We start from the raw sequence: 15,118 nt of genomic DNA, 5'->3' as shown, positions 1-15,118 counted from the left end.
GATGCCTTTTCATATGTTTATTGGCCATTTGGATAATTTAGGTTTTTTTGTCATTCATTTGATGACATGTTTCATCTAGCCTCTTGCTCCTTTTCCTGTTGGGTTATCTTTTTTCTTTTAGAACTTGTTAGAACCCTTTATTATTTTGAATATGGGCCTTTGGTTTTACGTTGCCTGCTTTTTCATTTTCTCGAGGGCGTCTTCTTTTTTTTTTTCAATTTGAGAGCAAGTACTGTTTATTAACTGACCAGCTTAGAAAAAAATAATCATGGTAGACACCTTAGTTTATTCTTCTAATAGGCCTGTTGATCTGGTCCTTCCTGTTGCCAGCGTCTCCACCTTCTACGGGTTGTCTTTTTCTTCATTCCACCTCGTGGAGAAGATAATTTTAAGAGCCACAGGAAGTTATTTGCTTCTTTGAAGCATTTTCCAACAGTATAGATCTCATGAATCAGATCCTCCACGCAGATGATGCCGTGTTTACCAAGAGATGGAGCAGTCAAAGTGTTATCTGTCAAAGCAATTTGCTTCTTATTGATTTTGCCATAACCACGCTTGTAGATTAGTTCATCTAATCTTTAGGTTTGGTTACCCCCAAGCAATATATGGCTCTACAATCCTCAGCATGTTCATTGAAGCGTTGTTGAGCTTCACACAGGTTCCATTGAAGAATTGACGAAGGCGAAGAAGCTTTCGGACCTTTGGGCTCACGCCATTGATACCTCTGATCCTGATGGCAAATGCCAATTTGGGTTCTGCGGGTACATAGAAGTTGCCAGCTTTTCATGCCACCCTCACCAATCGAATTTCAGTTCTGCCCGTACTCCTTGTGATGGTGCTTCGCTTTTTCGTAGATAAGCTTCCTCCTTGCCGTTCGAAGCATCTTTTGGGCAAACTTCTTTCTCAGATGCTTGATCTTCAGCTCTGCAAAATTCCTTCACTTTTTCTTAAGGATTTCTGGCACAGCAGGAGCCTTCTTCTTCTCTTCTACACCCTCCATGGTTCCAGTCGGAAAAAGAGGGAGGATGTCTTTTGATGGACAGATATTCTTAATTTTCATGTAGTCATGTTTGTCTAATATTGTCATATTTGGTTTTTAATACTAGGTACTTTGTGTGTCCTATTTAAGAAATCCTTCCCCACCCCTGGCTTTGAAGCATTTTCCCGTATTATCTTCTAAAAGCTTTAGTATTTCTCTTTCACATCTGAGTGCACAGTTCACCTGAATTTGATTTTTGTGTGTGGTAATTCTTAGCTAACTTATTAGTATGCCTCTGCCTTTAAGATTTTTTAAATATTCTGTCCAGACCTCAACAGAATGGTTGGTCTTCATTACCTGGTTTACCATTCCCAGAAGCAGAAATGTCTTTTAAAGTTTTAGTTTCACTTTGACTTAAAAATGATCTGACCTGTCTTGTTAAGGGGCCTTAATGAATATGTTTACTAAAAAATAAAAAAGGACTGAAAAACTGTATAGATTCATGACTGTTTCTATTTTTTATTTTTATTTTAATTTAAGAGACCAAAAAGAAGCTTCTGTTTCCTCTCTGCTTCTGTCAGCTATAAAATACTGTTAGACAAATTTAAGCTTGCTACATAAAATGAGCATGGTTATACTTATTGCAGCATAATTTCAGAACATTAATCACAGGAAAATTTTAAATTAAAAAATACACACTATCAGACATTGACTTTGATAATAAAACGGCTTAACTAAGGCAGTGGCTACCCCCTTTCTCTGTTTATCCATAAATTTAAACCTCTTTTTTGGCCAGAGATGGACTGTATGCAAACCGCATCCAGAATGCTTTTAGTTTGTGCCACAAAATATGAAGAAAATGTTTTCAGTTTATGGCAACTAGATCCATGACATATGATGCTCCAGGAACTGTTTTTACAGTGCGCAAGATGCACAGGAACGGAATAGCAAACTCACATGATTGTTGGCAAGGAAAACCTGGCTACGTGGCTGATGTTAAATTTGCTTTTTAAGACAGCCAGATCAAGAAATGTCTGAAGACTTTGAGACTGCAGCAGGGAGATGATTTTGCAGTTAGTAAACACAGCCCCGGGAAACCATGGCAAGGCAGTTCTGGTAAGCCATTTACAGCTTCTCTTCTAGAAGGAGAGCACAGTGGAGGCTCTGGAGAGGAAAACCTGACGTGGCCTCTAGAGAATGCTACCCAGGGCAGTAGAGCCTCCCTGATGGCACCACCCTGCACAGCCTGGCCGAACCCCGCCTTGCGCTGGCCATCTCTGTCTCTGAGAGTCCCCACGGAGGTTAGCTTGGTTGTAGCTGAGCTGTTAAGAGTAGGGGTTTGTGTTCTTGAAAATTAGAGCTTAGGAGCCACACACATCCTTCTTGCCCAGCCCTTACTTAGACCATTTTCTTTATCTTTTTCAATGAACACTTCTCAAAGTGTGCCCCTTCCTCCCGCCCAAGACCCTTTCAGGAGGTCACAACTATTTTAATAATACTAAGATGCTGTATGCCTTTTAAATTCATTCTCTCATGAGTGCACATTGGAGTTTTTCCAGACATGTGATACAGAAGATTGAATGCAAAAGTATATATTTGGGTACAGCTGTTGTTGCTCAAGCTAGACATTAAAGAAATTTGCAAAGATGTGAAACAATGCCACTTTCCTCAAATTTTTGATCCTTTGAAATACCATTTTTAATTTAAAAAGCAATAGTTTATTATTTTTGTTTTTATTTTAAGTTCCAGGGTACATGTGCAAGATGTGCAGGTTCATTACATAGGTAAACATGTGCCATGGTGGTTTGCTGCACTGTAAACCCATCACCTAAGTATTAAGCCCAGCATGCATTAGCTATTTTTCCTAATATCTCCCTCCCCCTGCCACCCACCCCCAGCCAACAGGCCCAGATCAAGAAATGTCCCTGTGTCCATGTGTTCTCATTGTTCAGCTCCCACTTAAGAGTGAGAATACGCACTGTTTGGTTTTCTGTTCCTGTGTTAGTTTGCTGAGGATAATGGCTTCCAGCTGCATCTGTGTTCCTGCAAAGAACATGATCTCGTTCCTCTTTATGGCGGCATAGTATTCCATGATGTATGTGTACCACATTTTCTTTATCCAGTCTATCATTGATGGGCCTTTGGGTTGATTCCATGTCTTTGCTGTTGTGAATAGTGCTGCAGTGAACATACGCGTGTATGTATCTTTATAATAGAATGATTTATATTCCTTTGGGAATATAACCAGTAATGGGATTGCTGGGTCAAATGGTATTTCTGGTTCTAATCATTGAGGAATCGCCACACTATCTTCCACAGTGGTCAAACTCATGTACTTTCCCACCAACGGCGTGAAAGCATTCTTACCTCTCTGCAAACTCGCCAGCATCTGTTGTTTCTTGACTTTTTAATAATCACCATTCTGACTGGCGTGAGATGGCATCTCACTGTGGTTTTTGCATTCCTCTAATGATCAGTGATAGTGAGCTTTTTTTTCATATGTTTGTTGGCCGAATAAATGAACTAATCATTCTAATGTTTCATAGTTATAATTTTTACTATGGCAAATATTGATAATTAAAATTAAGATAAACAAGAGCTCTTTGAGGCCTCCATAATTTTAGTAAGTGTAAAGGGATTCAGAGACAAAAGGGTTTGAGAATCACTGCTTTCAATCCTGTCAGTTCCAGTTGGAATCCCAGTTTCTCTTTGAAGGCGGCACAGGTTGTCTGTCTAGCTCACCGTTTTCTCTGCATTCTCTAAACTTCTGCGCCACTCAGCTTAGTGCTTAGCTTTTTTCTCCTTACATATAGTGTAAGGTCTCTGAAAAGGTGGATCAGATCTGAATTGAGAGTTTTTTGAGACTTCCAAGGTATACAGTGCTGGGCACAGCATAAACAATTGTTAATGATTATTCATATTACTATCATCATTGTCAATGTTCAACTCACTGGTTTATTGGAGAAGCAGTATACATCTAAAATTTGTGAACAACCTCACCTCATAAAATCAATATGCAATATAGAAAAAGAACAAAGGTTTTTCTTTAATCACCAATAAATTGGTCACAAAAGTTAACATGTTAATCTGCTTAATTATTTCTTTTAATTTTAATTTTTAATGTAAATTGCCAAATTATAATTGCATATACTTATGGGGTACAAAGTGATATTGTGATTTATGAATATAATGTGGAATGATTAAGTCAACCTAATTAACATATTTATCACCTCTAATCTGCTTAATTCTTATGTGACCAACAATTGCAGTAAAACCTGGACGTAGGCCCTTGCTCTGAAAACTTGCTGAGCATAGTGCTGTGCACTTAGTAAGCATTCAGTGAAGCTGGTTGAATTGAATCTGCTGTTTCAGTAGCTGCCTCTGCTGTTCTTGTAACCCTCGGTGAATTCCCTACCATCCCTGCCTCTACTATAAGTGATTTGCAGTTGTTTTAGGCTTTCAGAAGGCAGTCGTACTTTCCCAAGCCTTTTCTGTTAAAGAATTGACAGATTTTTCTGGGGCCAGGCTGGAGGGCATAAATTAGTTGAGCAAGCTGGATTAATACCCCAAGTTTGGGTATGAGTCTTTCTGATCATTCCTACTTTGGACTGAGTTTGTTTTTCTTAGGCAACCTTTCCTGACTTCCAAGACATAAAAATCAGATTAACATTCTTGTGCCAGGGTCCTGCCATCAGTCTCAAAATTTCCTTCACTGCTTCTCCCAGGAAGTCTGGGGATGCCGTGCAAGTAGCACACTGCCCTCATAGACTGTTACAGCTGATAAGCCACAGCTTTGTTTTTGTAAGCTCAGAATGTCATGTTGTATTGAGTTGATTTTAGTTTTTTCGTAAAAATGTGTGTGTTTATTCCACAAGAATTTATTGGGAATGTCCTTTGTGCTGGCACTATATTAAATGACAGTGATAAGGAAGCCTTAGACCCGGGAAGCTTACCACCTGCCAGTATACACACACAAAAGTAAGCCTAGTGTGTGTTTTGAGTGCAGTTGCTCACTCAGGGGAAGGATCCATCCGGATCACCTGTGAGAAGAGGGAGTCAAGAGAGAGTTCACAGAACAGGTTTCCCTAAGCCTGCATCTTGCAAGTTGAGAAGAAATTTGTCCTGCCCATGGGAAGGCAGTCCAGGTACAAACAACATGTTCAAAGGCACGCAGAAACCATGTGGTGCTCAAGGGAAACGGAAAACAGTTGGGTTTTGGAGGTGAGGACAGTGGGGCGAGCAGGGACCAGGCCTCGCCGGCCACAGTGGGAATGGGGTTTTATCTACAGGGTGGATGAGACACATTGCAAAGCAGTAAGGATTTCTGCTTTTTGAAGGTAATTCTAGTGGTGTAGGGGAGGGGTGGGTCTTGAGGTAGGAAAACCAATTCAAAAGATAACTAGCATAAGACTGGTGAGAAGCTATGTCAGAAGCAGAGCAGTCAGTGGCAGTAGGAATAAAGAAGTATATACTAGAATAGTTGGGGATTAGAACTGACAGTTTGGTGAGAGGAAGGAGCTGCTGATGTTCGCAGACTTATGATTTGAGTGGGATGGCAATATTCCCAAGTGAGGCAGAAGAACACGCTTTGGGGGAGGGTTGTTTTATTTTAGGGCCCTGTGGCACATGAGGTGGAGCTGCATTAGGCAGTTATGTAGATAGTTCTTAAGGCTGTAAAAAAGGTCAGCACTAGAGAAAGACTTGGGAATCATCAAGATCCAGGTGGAAGCTGCATCTATGAGAAAGCATAAGACCAGGCTGGGTGCAGTGGCTCATGCCTGTAATCCCAACACTTTGGGAGGTCGAGGTGGGTGGATCACGAGGTCAGGAGTTCAAGACCAGCCTGGCCAAGATGGTGAAACCCCGTATCTACTAAAAATACAAAAACTAGCTGGGCGCAGTGGCAGGTGCCTGTAATTCCAGCTACTCGGGAGGCTGAGACAGGAGAATTGCTTGAACCCGGGCGGCAGAGGTTGTAGTGAGCCGAGATTGTGCCACTGCATTCCAGCCTGCGCGATAGAGTGAGACTCCGTCTCAAAAAAGAGAAAGCATAAGGATGTGTGTGTAATAAAAAGAGAAAGGGAAGTGTGGACTCCAGAGGAAGAATGCACTAATAATGAAAGGACAGGGAGAAAAAGACTGTCCTGTGAAACAGACTGGAAAGACACAGACCAAGAGGTAGCAAAAGTACTGCCATGGGCCCTTCCAGGGGGGTGGGTGAAGGGACTAAACCTGCTCCAATCAGACTGGGCATCAGAACTGAGCTCAATCTGTGAAGCCAGGAGTTGAGTTTGGTTCCCTCTCCATGACCCTGGCCCCCAGTCTGCCATGTACAGCAACAACTGTAGCCACAGCTTTTCACCTTCTCACCCACTCCAAACCTTCCTGTGATAAGAAGGCTGGTTGCAGACCCAAGGGAACAGGAGGACCCGACACTGCCAGGATACCAGGAACTAAAACAGGATGCCCCGGCCCAGTGGCTGGATCTTCAGTATCCTTACTATTAAGACAGGAAAGGAGGTCCCAAATGACAGGTTTCAGGTGGTTCTGGTTCTTATTTATTTTGTGTTTATTTTTAGACAATGGTTCTGATGTTTAAATGCTAGAGAGAGGTTAAAGGAAGAACAGTTGAATAGTATCTATTGCGTTGACACTGAGATTGATAGGGACAGAAATCAAGTTGTCTTATTAATCAAGTGATGAATAAGTGAATGAGAAATTAGTATGTTGAGACCACAAATATAAGCTGCTTTTTCAAGAAGCTTGACTAGGCCAGGTGCAGTGGCTCACGCCAGTAATTCCACCTCTTTGGGAGACCAAGGAGGGTTGATCACTTGAGGTCAGGAGTTCAAGATGAGCCTGGTCAAAATGGTGAAACTCTGACTAAAAATACAGCTAGGCATGGTGGCATGCATCTGTAATCCCAGTTACTCAGGAGGCTGAGGCAGGAGAATTGCTTGAACCCAGGAGGTGGAGGTTGCAATGAGCTGAGATTGCATAATTGCACTCTAGCCTGGGCTACAGAGCGAGACTCCATCTCAACAACAACACAAGCTGGACTAGGAAGGGGAAGAGGGGAGGAGGAGTGCAATAGCTGGAACAGATTTTAAGGTTAAAGGGGATGTTTTTAGGAATGGACCGACAGTATTTTTATAGAATTTCCAAAGCGTTGAAGTGAAGTAGGGAGTGGCCTAAAACTGCAAAGATAGTATTTCCAGGTCTTGGAACAATAGTAAATCTCTTATGTATGGGGGTTAAATAAAACCATCTATTTCTAGCAGATCTGCATCCACCTGTGCTCCTTTTGAGACAAGGTCCGGCTCTGTTGCCCAGGTTGGAGTGCAGTGGTGTGATCTAGGCTCACTGCATCTCCTGACTCCCAGGCTCAAGCCATCCTCCCACCTCAGCCTCCTGAGCACCTCAGCTTCCTGAGTAGGTGGGACTACAGGTGCATACCACAATGCTAGGCTATTTTTTTTTGTATTTTTTTGTAGAGATGGCGTTTCACCAGGTTGCCCAGGCTAGTCTTGAACTTGTGAGCTCAATCAATCTGCCCACCTCGGCCTCCCAAAGTACTGGGATTACAGGTGTGATCCACCATGCCTGGCCTCCTCAGACTTTTGATATTATTATTTGTGTTACTTAATTAACTAGGTATCTTCTTACCTGATTGGGCCGGGCACCCTGCTCACAGAACTGGATGGTTCGTACCCTGCTGTCTGCCACCAAGTCTCCTGGCATCCCCTCTTGCTTCCTGGGAAGACCTTCCAGGCCTCCTTGCTGGTGTTCTGCTCCTCCCTCACATCTGCTGCCTCACTTAAGACATCTCTTCTGGACGTCTTGCTTGAAGTTAGGCCAGTTGCCAACAATGTAGGCAGACAAGGTTTTCAGAGTTATTTGTGACTCAATTAAAAGTTTATAGTGTATTCTCAATAGTCTGTATCCTAAGAATGATGCTGGATATCAAACTGATAAGAGTGGTGAATCCTGGGAAGACTGGAATGGAGGGAGAGGGGATATTGGTTAAGAGCCTCTCTATACTGCTTGAATTTTTAAAATGAGAATTTAAATTTAAAATAATGGTGCTGAATAGTCAAGTTTGAAAATTAAAACCCTGCCATATCAGAGGTGATACTAGTAAGATACCGGCAAAATAAATATAGTTTGTTGAATATGTATTTCTTTCAACTTGCCATATTCCGTAGGAAAGATTTAGTTCTAATTACATCCTGTGAGTTTAGTTAGGTACATGGCTTTGGAATAATTCTTTATTTTTATTTTTATTTTTTTGAGACTGGTTCTTGCTGTGTCACGCGGGTTGGAGTGCAGTGGTGTGATCATGGTTGACTGCAGCCTCGACCTCCCAGACTCAAGCAATTCTCCTGCCTTAGCCTCCTTAGTAGCTGAGACTACAGGCACATGCCACCATGCTCCGTTAATTTTTTACATTTTTTTGTAGAGGCAGAGTCTTCCTATGTTGCTCAGGCTGATCTCGAACTCCTGAGCTCAACCAATCCTCCTGCCTTGGCCTCCCAAAGTGAAGTGCTAGGATTACAGGAGTGAGCCACCACGCCCGGTCTAGAGGAATTCTTGAAGCTGGCTTGCAGTTTAACGGGACCTGGGGATTAATTTAACCCAAGATCCACTGAACATTCCCACTCCTTCTATGAATTCCAAGACTAGTTTGGCTGCTCTGAAAGAGAAGAGAGAAAACTAGAGTGGTTCACAGTTTTACTGCTGCAGCTGTACCTGATCAGATGGTAGGATTACCGTGTAGTTCTGAGCATTTCAAAGCTGTTTTGGAGGAATTTGCCACTATTTATACCTTGGAAGGAAAATAGTGCTATAGGTAACTTCAACTAGATAATTTCAAATGTTGATTTTAGAATTAACTTATATGTTTATTCTGAATACTTGTGCACCTGATACAGAGGTTCACAGCCTGGCAGAGAAAGTAATGCAGCTGTTCTGTAAAACCTAGATTCAAGAGTACTTGGAAAACTGCTCAGTTTCCCTAGCCTGCCTATCCTCTGCCCCAATTCCTTTTTTCCCCTCCCTTCTGAATACAGGCAGTGTCTGAGACTCACTGCCAAGCAGGCTAGGGACTGAGTGGCATGGTCTCTTTCTAGCCTTGTCTGTTAAGGAGACATGTAATGTGCAACTTTACAGGATCGGCACAGAATTTGGACTAATGATAGATCCAGAGAAGAGGCTGTGTTTTAGCCTAAGCGGAAACTTTAATCGGAATAGGGAACTAAAAATTAGTGTTATTATCTTGATAGTCTTTGCAGTTGACAAAAAATTAATGAATCCTGTCGTCCTCTGAAGTGCTGAGGGTCAGACATAACCACGTAGCCTCGAGTTCTCTGTAAGGGCCAGACTCATCTTGGAGGCTGCAGCTAACTTCAGTTTTTACCAGTGCAGTTAATTAGGGGACACATCCACATTCAACTACTGAATTGCTGGGATCCCATTGGGATTCGGTTCAGCTTATGTTTATTGGACTCTACCCAGTACCAAATTCAAAGGTGTGTTAGACATAGTCCTTGCTGTCAAGGAACTCCTGCTGAGTGAAGAAAATGGACTCGTGGGCCGGGTGTGGTGGCTCAAGCCTGTAATCCCAGCACTTTGGGAGGCCGAGACGGGCGGATCACGAGGTCAGGAGATCGAGACCATCCTGGCTAACACGGTGAAACCCCGTCTCTACTAAAAAATACAAAAAAAAAAACTAGCCGGGCGAGGTGGCGGGTGCCTGTAGTCCCAGCTACTCAGGAGGCTGAGGCAGGAGAATTATGTAAACCCGGGAGGCAGAGCTTGCAGTGAGCTGAGATCCGGCCACTGCATTCCAGCCTGGGCAACAGAGCAAGACTCCGTCTCAAAAAAAAAAAAAAAAAAAGAAAAGAAAAGAAAATGGACTCGTGGATATTACCAATATAATGTGTATCTAAGAGGAGGAACACTTTGTCCAACCAGCGAGGATACAGAAAATTTCTGGGAGATAACACCTAAAGGAAAAGGAGAAGGGAATAGGCAGAGGGCTCTCAGACATTAGCGTGTATGTTGTGAGTAAGGAAACTCTGTGCAGTCATGAAGCGATAATGGGTCTGGAGAGGTCTTGGATTTTACCCTAAAGATAGTTATTGACTGAATTTAGGTGGCAAGATACCCAGAGGTCAGATTTGCTTTTTAGCAAGAAAGACTGCTGCAGTGTATAGTAGAGAGATAGGGAGATGAGTCATAATATTTCTAATTCTCATCACAATTCCATCTGAGATGTATTGATTCAAACACTATTAAATAAAGTAAGTCCAATAGAGGGGACAACAGATAGCAGGGCAGTGAGGTGCTTTCAGATTCCCTGCAGCACCGTGCCCTAACATGGGGCTGAAGCTCTGACTTACAGTCTCTAGCTGTGGGGAGTGGAGCACGCTGTCCTGGACAGAAGTATTGGGTTACTGTGAAACTAAGGGGCCAGCTTCCAAACAGTGCCAGCTTTCTGACAGCATTGTAGATGCTGGTCCCAGATGAATCTCTGCTGGGCTCGCCATTGCTTTGAGCACCAGCACACACATAGGTAGCTCCAACCTTGAGGAGCATTCCTTCTGCATTTGTTTGTGTCATTGTAACATGAAGGTGCTGGCCATTTAATATATATTCCTATATCTCTACATTCAAATACATGAATATATATTTCAGAGAGAGATTCCATCATGGAATAAATAAAATATTTACTGCATTTATTAGCAACTTGCTATGAATTGATTTTGAAGAGACCATTCCAGCCATTATGGGGGAATGGATTGGGGAGGAGCAAGAATAGGAACAGAGAACCAGCAAAATGGCCCCAACAAGCAAGTATGACAGTGGTGAAAATGAAGAATTATGGGTAGATCTGAGAAACAGAGTTTGAAAGAGGAAATGATAGGACTTGCTGATGGGCTGATATGAGGGGTTGGGTGAGAAATTCATGACGGATGTCAGGGTCTGACCTAAACACCTGGGTGGAGGGTGATGCCCTTGATTGTATGAAGCCTTAGTAACCACTTACCTTAATTGAGCATGTGTTTGGTACCCTGCCCTCTACTAAGAGTTTTACACATATTGCATTTAAACTTCAAAAGAACCCTATGAAGAAGGTGTTGTTAGTGTTCCCAGTGTTGGTTGAGGAAGCTGAGCTCTGAGAGGTTGGGCTGCGAGTCTAGAAACAATAGCTGGTGAAAGGAGGAGCTGGATTTCCATGAGGCCACCTGTGCCACTGCCTCCTGTGGCATCTTGCTATGAGCATACAGCTCATTGTGACTTTTTTCTCTTTTCAGGGTTGTGGTTTTTTGCACTGAATGTAACCTAGACTCATCTTCACGGGCTTGTGTTGCCCCAGGTACTGTCAAAGGTAAGTTTTTAAAATATGTGTCTACCATGTATTGGCAATAGTCTTCTCCTTAAAAAGAAGAAAATACTTTTTCAAGAACGTTGTTGCCCTTTTACCAAGTTCTTACAGGAAGATATTTGTAAGGTGACCATCATACCAGCCCCTGCTTTCCTCCTATGTGGTAGGTCCCTTTAAAAAGAACTGGTATTTAGATGGATACTGACATTTGGTGCCTCATGCTAGAAAGCCACCACTTAGTTATTATGTGAGTTTTATGTGAGTGTACCCCTAGCGTCTCTGTCTCTCACCTTTCCCTGCCGCAGTCTGTAGTCCACATTACTGCCAGGGTTCACTTTCTGAATGATGGATTTACTCAGGTCACGCCTTTGCTTAAACAGCCCTCATTGCATCCAGTTGCTGCAGATGTTGTCCCACAGATCCCTTCAAAACCTAATTCCAGTCAACGTTTCTGGCTGCTTTTTTAGTGAATCCTTAATCTGTAAGCCTTAACGGACCATTTTCTGTTCCCTAGATATATATAGTATTTTTTTCATGGCTTTGTGCCTTGGTTGATGCTTTTCTCTTTTTAGAGTTTGGAAGCAGGGAGAAGAATGTGACTATCTATTCTCCTTGTTGTATTTTCCCTGTTGTCTTCTTCTCCCAAACTCCCTTGGCAGAATTTCTTTTTCATCTGTGTTCTAAGAGCACCTGTTGTTATTACAGTAATAAATTATTCAATATTTTATATTAAAGTTGTTTATTTGTATCTGTCTCCTTTACTAATATATAAACCTTTTGAGACTGCTTGGAAAGGAGCTAACCTATTTTTAATGCCTAAAAGAGGCCCCCACAAGCAAGAAAGGATGACAGCAGTGAAAATGAAGAATTGTGGGTGGATCCGAGAAACAAATTTTGAAAGCAAAAATGATAGGACTTGCCGATGAGCTAATATGAGGGGTCCAGGGTAGGATGAGAAATTCATGATGAATTTCTCCCCAACCCTTTGCTAGGCTTATGTGCCTAGTGTATGCACCTTGTCTCTTGTAGAGACAGCCACCTACCTGAAGACAGTAGCTGTAACTATAGCCACTGCTAAGGTCAAAATACTGTGTGACCTATCATTTTTGAACCTCCCAATTCAGCCTCAGTAGTATAGAGCAATAAGATAAAATGCTCTTAGACACCTTACTAAGAGTTCTGCACACATTGTTTAATTTAATCTTTATAACACCTCTTCCTGCACAGCTTTACGGATGAAAATACTCAGGATTATAAAGTTAAATAACTTGCCCAAGATCACACAGCTAATAACTGACAAAGAAGTAGGATTCTACATTTTCAAAGGCACAGCTCATTCCAGCATAACACACTATCCCAGCACCATCTGACATGTGGTAGAGGCACGGTAAATGTTTATTGAATTGATATCTACTGCATCTTAAAGAAAAAGCACTGTAGTTGATTAATTCAGTCATTCTTAACATAGAAATTTATTGAATACCTATTAAATGCCAGGTACACAGTTTTAGGTAGACTGAATACAGAGATTAACAAGATATAGTATCTGGTATTAAGGGGTTGATAGTCTAATCCTTATCACATAGAGGAATCTATGTGAGTAAATAAATCTAATAAAGTATTACAGATCCCATAATAGAATTCAAACAAGATCCACTGGGGGCACTGAGGAAGGAATCATCATTTCTGCCTAGAGATGGATCAGGAAATAGTTCATAAAAGCTGAGCCTTGATTGGAAAGTAGGGTCTCCCCTTGTGGCACCAGAGGAGGGAAAGGCAGAGGGAGTGATAGCAACAAAAACATGGAAACTTCAAACAGTCTGCCATATTGGCAAAGCTGTAAGATGTTCATTACGGCTGGAACAAAAGGAACGGAGACCAGGCAGATGAGGCTGGAGAGACAGGTGAGGGCTGGATCCTGGAGGGCTTTTGAAAATATTAACATATGGCCGGGCGCGGTGGCTCAAGCCTGTAATCCCAGCACTTTGGGAGGCCGAGGCGGGCGGATCACGAGGTCAGGAGATCGAGACCATCCTGGCTAACACGGTGAAACCCCGTCTCTACTAAAAATACAAAAAATTAGCCGGGCGAGGTGGCGGGCGCCTGTAGTCCCAGCTACTCGGGAGGCTGAGGCAGGAGAATGGCGTGAACCCGGGAGGCGGAGCTTGCAGTGAGCTGAGATCCGGCCACTGCACTCCAGCCTGGGCGACAGAGCAAGACTCCGTCTCAAAAAAAAAAAAAAAAAAAAAAAAAAAAAAAAAAAGAAAGAAAGAAAATATTAACATATTTGGCAGTTTTCATGGAAGAACTTGCACAGGTACTGTAGGACATTACTTGTATTTAGTTCTTAACATTTGCTGAGTCCTGTCATGTGTGTGGCAAGCACTGTGCCAGGTCAGGACTATCCACCACCTACCACAGGTCACAAACTGGTGACTGCTCCAAGTTGAAGTGATGTGCAAAAACAGAAATTTAACACTTGTGTTGGCCAGACACGGTGGCTCACGCCTGTAGTCCCAGCACTTTGGGAGGCCAAGGCAGGCAGATCACTTGAGGTCAGGAGTTGCAGACGAGCCTAGCCAACATGGTGAAACCCTATCTCTACTAAAAATACAAAAATTAGCCTGGCGTGGTGGCGTGTGCCTGTAGTCCCAACTACTTGGGAGGCTGAGGCAGGAGAATCACTTGAACACGGGACGCGGAGGTTGTGGTGAGCCAAGATTGCGCCACTGCACTCCAGCCTGGTCAACAGAGGGAGACTCTGTCTCTAAATACATACATACATATGTACATACCTACATACATACATACATACATACCTACATACATACATATGTACATACCTACATGCATACATACATATGTACATACCTACATGCATACATACATATGTACATACCTACATGCATACATACATATGTACATACCTACATGCATACATACATATGTACATACCTACATGCATACATACATATGTACATACCTACATGCATACATACATACGTACACACCTACATGCATACATACGTACACACCTACATGCATACATACGTACACACCTACATGCATGCATACATACGTACACACCTACATGCATGCATACATACGTACACACCTGCATGCATGCATGCATACGTACACACCTGCATGCATGCATGCATACGTACACACCTGCATGCATGCATGCATACGTACACACCTGCATGCATGCATGCATACGTACACACCTGCATGCATGCATGCATACGTACACACCTGCATGCATGCATGCATACGTACACACCTGCATGCATGCATGCATACGTACACACCTGCATGCATGCATGCATACGTACACACCTGCATGCATGCATACATACGTACACACCTGCATGCATGCATACATATGTACATACCTACAATAAACACTTGTGTTGTCTCATCTCATGATGGGACATGACTTGTCACTTTGGCATGACTTGTTCACCCCTCTAGTTTTCATGTAAGTGGGCTTTGCCCTGACTTTTTTGTGGCTCTGTTAGCACTGATACATTAGACCCTTTGTCACTTCTTACATGGAACCCTTAGTTAACCGTACACTTTTGCATTGCCTATCTTACTTAACTTCTATTTTGTCAAAAGGAAAGTTGCCCTAGACACAACCATAAGCCATGCCTTCAAACAAGAATGTTATCAAGGTTTGTTCAAGAAACACATTGAAAACTAAGGACAGCTCCAAAACAACAGAAAATGAGAGCAAATAAAATAAAGGA

At 42.5% G+C, this 15,118-nt stretch overlaps 1 protein-coding gene across 4 annotated transcripts in view; it reads left to right on the top strand.

Annotated features, from left to right (window-relative positions):
- TNRC6B (trinucleotide repeat containing adaptor 6B) overlaps positions 1-15,118 on the top strand; it is a 283,394-nt gene that overhangs the window by 60,426 nt on the left and 207,850 nt on the right. For all 4 annotated transcript variants that reach the window (XM_030915672.1, XM_030915676.1, XM_030915674.1 and 1 more), the window contains exon 2: positions 11,296-11,369. The gene's annotated coding sequence lies outside the window, so the exon portion shown is untranslated. The remainder of the gene's footprint in view (positions 1-11,295; positions 11,370-15,118) is intronic.

This window comes from Rhinopithecus roxellana, chromosome 13, assembly GCF_007565055.1.
Source record: "Rhinopithecus roxellana isolate Shanxi Qingling chromosome 13, ASM756505v1, whole genome shotgun sequence".
Lineage (NCBI taxonomy): Eukaryota > Metazoa > Chordata > Mammalia > Primates > Cercopithecidae > Rhinopithecus > Rhinopithecus roxellana.
Note: the sequence above shows the minus strand (reverse complement) of the source record. Positions and strands in the feature narration are given on the sequence as shown.